This window comes from Mustela lutreola, chromosome 4, assembly GCF_030435805.1.
Source record: "Mustela lutreola isolate mMusLut2 chromosome 4, mMusLut2.pri, whole genome shotgun sequence".
Taxonomy (NCBI): domain Eukaryota; kingdom Metazoa; phylum Chordata; class Mammalia; order Carnivora; family Mustelidae; genus Mustela; species Mustela lutreola.
In genome coordinates, this window is record NC_081293.1 from 133,010,132 (window position 1) to 133,017,757 (window position 7,626).

Consider the following 7,626-nt stretch of genomic DNA (forward strand, 5'->3'; position numbering starts at 1 on the left):
TTCATCTCTCCTTGGATGATCCATAGGCTTCACAAACTTAATATGTTCCGAACTGAGCTCATCGTCACCCCACCCCACCTTCACCTGTTCCTCCTTTTCCATCTTCTCTCCCCATGACTGGCATGGCCAGATGCTCAAGCACCATCGTATTTGACTCCTGTCCTTCTTTCCACATATTCAATCCATCATCAGTCTCTGACATTTACCCCAAAAGAACTCTCACATGCACCTGTCCACTTTGTTCCATCTCCCTTCCAGAACCCTAGTTCTGATCACCATTGCTTTCCACAGGGCATGAAGCAACAGCCCCTTAAGGGTTCTCCTTGGACCCTTTCTTTCTCACTGTCCTCAGGGAGCCTATTTGAAGAATAAATGAATGAATAAAAAGCATTATATCAGTTTTAAAACACAAGTCACTGTATATTTGAAAGTTGCTACGAGAGTAGATCTTAGTTCTCATCACAAGAAAAAAATTGTAACTACAGGAGGTGATGGATGTTAACCGAACTTATTATGGTAATTGTTTTGCAATATGTACATACGTCAGATCATTATGTTGTACAACTTAAACTTGTACGATGCCATATGTCAATTATATCTCCAGAATACTGGGAAAATCTGTAAGTTAATATATAAAATGCAAATAGACTATAAATGCCATGCTTGAGAGAAGGAGATATTAGATTTGCTTTGCAGGCTCCAAAAAAAAAATTGTGTATTTACTGTTTCTTTTGTAGAGCCAGTAAGTTTCAACAAGATGGCTTTAAAAGAATTTTTGTATGTGGCTGTGAATAATAACCTAATGCGATGCACACTAAAATCACATTTTTCATAATCTGTTTTTCCTTTTAGCTAGCTTATTGACATGAAGAAACTTAAAATTTTTATAAAGCGAAACGAAGGTGATTGTTATCTTTACGACCTTAGCCATGTGTTTTAAAACTTTCAAAGGTGTAAACAGATGAGATGGGAACATGCTGCCGAGTTCAAGGCTCTCAAGCAATGTTGACGAAACATGGTGCCGCAGACCCCCAAGAATTAATGCACACTGGTGGAATTTGTTCCTTACGAAGGAGTCTTTTCTTCCAATTTGAACAATTCAACTTCCCCTGAGGTAGAACACATTCATTGTGGCCTTTATACATACAATGTTGAAAACTAAGTAATAGGTTAGAAAAAAAAAAAAAAGATTAAGTCAAAACTCTGCCTTTTTTAGCCAGATCTCTGCCAGATCAATGGATTCAATGATTGCATATTTGACCTTATTGTCCAAGCAACGAAAGTGGTTGATTCTTGATTTTGTGGAGATAAAAGACAGTTTAGAGAAGAATGTGTCCACGTGTTACCTGTTGCCTGGGAACGGTTGAGCTCTTAGAAGAAAATGCACTAAGATTCCTGCCCTCTGTCCCCCACACCCACTTCTGTGCGTATCTGCGATCAATCGACCAAAGGTAAGATGAAAAATAAAGAATAAGTTAAACTAAATAAAAGATCAAATGCAGAATTAAAAAAGAAAAGAGAGGACAGTTCCAGACTCTAGTTCTGCTACTTGCTTGCTCCTCTTCCTTGGAGAAGGAATACATTATTTGAAGAGGGAATTGGCTTGCAAGGGTCAGACCCTTCTAGTTTGTGTGTGTGTGTGTGTGTTTGTGTGTGTGTGAGAGAGAGAGAGAGAGTGTGAGCTTCCTGCTTGCAGAAAGGAGGCATTTGGGTTTTGTCTGCTCTTTCAACCATGTGCTATTTTCTGCAAATGTCCCTAATGCTTTGGAATAAAATCTGAACAATTCTTCCTGGTATGCAAGGCCTTACCTGGTCTGGGGTTTGCCTCCTTTGTAACAACCACTTCTGGATCCCTGTCCCCCAAACCCATATGAAATAGGTTTCCAAATCCATCAGGCTTGTTCCTACCTCAGGGCTTTTGCCCAAGCTGACCCCTTTATCTAGAATCTCTCTTTGTTATCTTTTGAGCAAATTAATTTGTATGCTTAAAACTCAGATCTTTACCTAGTCTATGAACCTTTTGCAGGCAGTGAGAAAGAAACACTCCGTGAATACCTCGACAGTGGTATGTACTACATGGCTTTTTAATTATCCAATTACCTGTCTGGTCAATTGTTTTTTAAATCACTATACACAAAGATTAATATACTACTCCCCAATAAAAATACTTGATATGTGAATCTATGTGTAGAACACAGAATAGAGTTTAGACATATAGTCACACTGATTTCATCAGTTTATTTTTATACTTTTAAAAGTGGATTTATATGGGGGCACCTGGGTGGCTCAGTGGGTACAAGCCTCTGCCTTCAGCTCAGGTCATGATCCCAGGGTCCTGGGATAGAGCTCCACATCGGACTCTCTGCTCAGCGGGAAGCCTGCTTCCCTTCCTCTCTCTCTGCCTGCCTCTCTGCCGGCTCGTGATCTCTCTCTGTCAAATAAATAAATAATCTTTTTTTAAAAAGTGGATTTATATGGGCTTCCAATTTTTACATTATTAAAGGCTCTTTTTAGAAGTTCCTATCCTATATCACCATCCTTCCATAAAAGAATATTTGCACCAGAAGTGTAGGAGAAAAGTTCTTTAAGAATAAAGGACAATCTTATAAGTCACCAAACACGGGGGCAAATTCAGCAGAGCACTACAGCCTGGCCCAGGATCATGACCTTGCATCAGAGCAGTATTTGGCATCCACTGACTTATATTCTCTTCCTCAAGTTTAATTTGTCACGGAGGCCTTTATAGGGCAGAAAGCAAATAATTAATTAGAGGGAGCATTTTGTGAGATTGTCTAACGAATCAACGAGGATTCTCTTTGCTGACTGAGGCTAGACCCACACGCTTTGGTAACCAGAGGAAATCGTGGCAGGTTTGACAATCTCTTATGAAAAGTGAGTATATTCTTTAATCCTCACACCCCATCATTCCCTGCATAACCGCCGTTTACACCACATCACTCACCCCGGCTTGGCGGCGATGCCGTACCTAGAATGAAACATGAACCTGCTCCTCTTTCCACTGGCTTCATCCCAGGCTAAAAGCAGCCACCCGTCCTTAGCCTCTGGCAGAGTCTCTGGAGCAGAGTCTCTGGAGCAAAAGCAGCACAGAGACCGCGCCCAGAGGGAGCACAGTTGCCGGGGGTTATGGGTCTGGCAGGGGAAGGCCAGTCTTTTCAGGAGGCTCAGCCTTCCTTTGCAGGAGCTTACGGACTTTGAAGTAAATCTTTTTCATTGTTTTCTGTTAGACTTAGGAGAAGTCTGAAAGCTGTCAGCGAGCACAAAGGTAGACGAATGCACGTGAGGAAGGGATGAGGAGGTGGGATGCTACAGAGTGGGCTCCTGATGACGGACACCGAACGGCCCCTCGGGCTGGGGAAGGCCGGGGCACCCTCTCGGATGGTCTACCACTGAGAGTTTCTCCTATTCCTCTGCTGTGTGTTTGACTACATAGATCAACTATGGAAAAAAATCTTCATTTAGGAGACTGTGGCCTCCCTGAGTGATAGGAGATAAACTCATGGAGGTTTTATTCATTTGGTTTTTTTTTTTATCAGAGACCTGAGACTTTTGTTACTGAATGTTCAGCAGGATACTCTGTCAGGTGTTCAATTAATATCTTTTTCAATTACTATCTGGGAAGCATATGATAACCTTTCAAAATAAAATCTTAGAAAAGAGAGTGATGGCATTCCTTGGCTATGTCTGACTAGCTTTTTATTTTCTTCAAGATTTCATTTTAAAAAGGGATTTATAGCCCATGTTATTTTCAAAACAAAGTAGGGAGACAAAAGTTTATTAAGTAAATGAAGTATTACGATATACATTAACAAAAAGAAAGCACGACACAAGAGATTAGTTAGCCAAGCACAGCATTTTGTTTCTAAGTTTAAAGCGATAGGGCAAAAAGTTAGTTTTCTTACCATGGCATTACATAACAACTGAAGGAAATGTGCAAAATCGTTTGCGGGGACAATTTTTTTTCTTCTGGAACTATACTCAAGTATGATCTTGTTTCATTGGTGTGCATATAGGGACACTGGAGCAGTAGGGTTGGTATTGGGTACAATTTATAGAAATACTATTTTAAAAGACTTATCATATGAATACTTTGTAAAGGTTATGGCTTACCATTAAATTAAAACTCATGGAAAGCATTTCACGTTGGGAAGGGATCTGAGACAACGGGGTCCAAATAAATGCCATGGGACTGACTCTCTCAAATATCTGACAGCACATGCCGCCCTCTAGCAGGTGCTGGGGGGTCAGCTAATGACCGAATTCTTTAGCAAGTACTTGGAGGACAAAAATTGTGTTCTTAATTTAGAGTCGCATGCTCAGGCCAAGCCCTGGACTCAAAGATTCAGAATCTCTAGGGGGAAGCAGAAGCCAGGAACCAACAAACCTACCTACCTATGTATGTATGTATGTATGTATGTATCTATCTATCTATATTTTGTAATTACTGGGTGTGGAGCCCAACGCAGTCTTGAACTCACAACCCTGAGATCAAGACCTGAGCTGAGATGAAGACCGGATACTTAACCAATTTATTTATTTAATTAATGTATTTCTTTAATAGATGATTATATATTATAACTTACCTATAAAAACATATTATACATTAATATATTATAGATCATATTATAGATTATAGATAGGCAGCCATAGCTATATTTTTATAAAAGCACTACTGGCAACTTTTAGGCAAGACGTGGTTGGGAAGTACTGTTTTAGGTCAGAGTCTGGTTTTGAGAGTTGTTTAGTTCATCTGTCTCTAAAAGGCCCTCTGTGAGTGCAGCCTGTATGACAGAATAGAGAAGAGGAAGCCCAGAAGAGAGCACAACAAGACAAAACCCTACCAGTGCCTGGTTTTCAGGCTGCTCTCCTCCACCATCTTTTGGTCATTGTTTTAACAATCATCGTGGAATATATGACTTTAAGAAACTATTGAAAAGACTTCATATTGGGAGAATGTTTTCAGGGGAGATTCCCTGTTCATCATTTCTCATTTCCCACAGTTCTGCTTTAATTACTCAGTGGGACAGAGACTCATGTTGGAAAGCTGAAGTAAAAATAAATGTAAGCTCTAAAATTATGGTTTCATATAGAAAACCAACCAACAGATAGACCAAGAGATAAAGCAACTCTTATTCTCAAAGCACTTCTATGCGTGCTTGACTGACTTCAAAATCCATTACTGTAACATACAAGCTACAATTTAATTCTGAAATTTGTAAGTTGGACTTCACAGCTCACTGCTTATCCCTTATCCCTCTTCTGCGTACTCTCTCATACTTCATCTATGTCTGTTTGTGGTATCTTCCCTCATTTCCAACACATTTCTCCTTGAACGCTGCCCTTAAATTTAATTCTTATTAATCCAGGTACTCTAGATGTCATCTGTATAAAAATGTTCCCATGTACATGGACAAAGGAGGGATTGGAAAAGGATGTGCTATATAAACTGTGATTTATTCTGTATTCCATACATTTATAGGGTTAAAAAAAAAAAAGGCAGATCTGCTTCAACCTACACGTTAAAAATTAAAGATCAAAGTTTGATCCGACATTGACATTCAATCCTCTCAATGTACCCAGGCATAAAAATTGTTTCTTAAACCCTACAAGGGTCAATACTTTGTAAGACATGAGAACAGACAAATCCATCTAAAACGTATGGAGTAGAAAAATGTACCCCTTGGAGCAAAGGGGGAAATCGAGGCACAGAGGAGTGCAGCATTTGCCCAATGTCACCCAGCCCATGAGTGACAAGGCCAGGCTTCAGGAATAGGTTTCAAATCCACTCCAGCTATCCATCACCGACACATGGTGGAAAGAATGTTAAAGGCGAAGAAATAGTTTCCTAGAATAAAGTTACAGCAGCCTGAGTATCCTGCAGCTGATAACTAGGGCATCAATTTCCTTTGAAATGCAGGGCCCTAAATAATCAGCTTCTCTAAGGAAGGTACAAAAGACTCAGTGCTATAATTTATGATGCTGATCCTGATCTACAATTAGAATTCATAGGACCTGGAACGTCAGATATAAAGAACCATTAATATAATCTCTTTGTCAATATAGAAAATTGCTAGTGTTCCCCTATCTTTACAACACCTACTTCTTATTAAAAAGAATGCAATAGGCCATCTTCCATCTATAATAAATTTGATAAGACCACCAGAGTTCAAAATGCATATTTAAGGGAATGAGATAAAGGTCTGCTTACCCCTCCTTCATGTCATTAATGGGAAGCGGAACTCTGCCGCCCCTGTCCAGGGCCGAAGTGATGTTTATGGCGTTCAGACGCTCTGGTTGCCACACGTTCTTCACCGCCCCAAGAAAGTCTCCAAGAACCTCGCTGGCCAACATTTCTTCTACATTCATGTTTTTAATGAAGAATTCTGCTTGGTATGGTAACGGGAAGTCTAATTTTGGTGAAAAAGGGTATGCATATCTTTAATGAAGTCTTTTGAAAGAGAAACAAAAGAACAATTTGAGATTTGTTGATCTCTGTCACAATCCTGGCTTTGGAGAACAGTATTAATATTGATTTTAAAGGCTTTCCGTACAACAGAGGATATAAAGACATAACATACATTTAACACAAAATTTTACCTACAGTGTAATCAAATCCAAGGGATAGTGGGGCAATTTATAATTATAGGATTTGGCCACAAAAGAAAAAAACTGCCAAATCTGTCTCCACTTTGCCAGTGACCTGTCAGTCTCCTCCTCTGCCATGGTACCCAGGTAGAAGCATTTCCAGAACGCTCCATGGGTAGGGACAATATTTTGTATTCACAGTGCTTTCAAATTGACAGATCTTGTTTCAAGGACATTGTCTTTTTAATTGTTACAACCTTAGGTAGTGCTGTGTTCATTTGAACACAGGAGAAAGTTGAGGCGCAGAGCAACATCCTTCCCAGATAAGACTTCTCTATTTGGGAAGGATGTTGCTCTGTGCCTCAACAATTACAAAATATCTGTAATTACTTGTGAGTTGTTTATGTATAATTTGAAATACCTTCTTTTTAATCTGTAATATTACTGATCTTTTTAGAGCATGCTAAAACAAACTATGTTCCAAAAGAAATCTGAAATCATGATTTCACCCTTTTGATCACTTCATCATTAAATATTCTAGAGAATTATATTTTTAATTTCCCACAAAATTCCACATTTCATGTCATTAGAGATTTAGCTTTTTTCCTCTTCAGTATCTCATCAAAATTTCCCTCTAAAACTTTTAAAATTAATATTTATTTTAAAGTAACCAATGTCCAATTCAGACTCTGGATATAACAAAGTAGGATGGAAAGAAACAATTTACAGTTGAACCTTGAGCAACAGAGTTGGAACCGCCTATATGTTGTTGGTCCGCCTATATGTGGATTTTTTTTAATATAATGCAGTACTATAAATGTATCTTCTCTTAGGATTTTCTTAAATTTTCTTTTCTCTAGCTCACTTTGTTACAAGAATACAGTATATAATATACATGTAAAATACAAAATTAGACTTATTTATGTCATCATCGGTAAGACTTCTGGTCAACAGTAATCTATTAGTAGTTAAGTTTTTTGGGAACTAAAAGTTATACACAGATTTTTCAACTGCTCACGGTCA

The 7,626-nt window shown here is 38.8% G+C and overlaps 1 long non-coding RNA gene across 1 annotated transcript; it reads left to right on the plus strand.

Moving 5' to 3' along the window:
• Positions 1 to 907: 907 nt before the first annotated feature.
• On the plus strand, positions 908 to 3,722 carry LOC131829396 (uncharacterized). The gene is made up of 3 exons (XR_009352839.1): positions 908 to 1,114; positions 1,217 to 1,451; positions 2,027 to 3,722. It is a non-coding gene; the product is annotated as an uncharacterized LOC131829396 (long non-coding RNA).
• Positions 3,723 to 7,626: the final 3,904 nt, after the last annotated feature.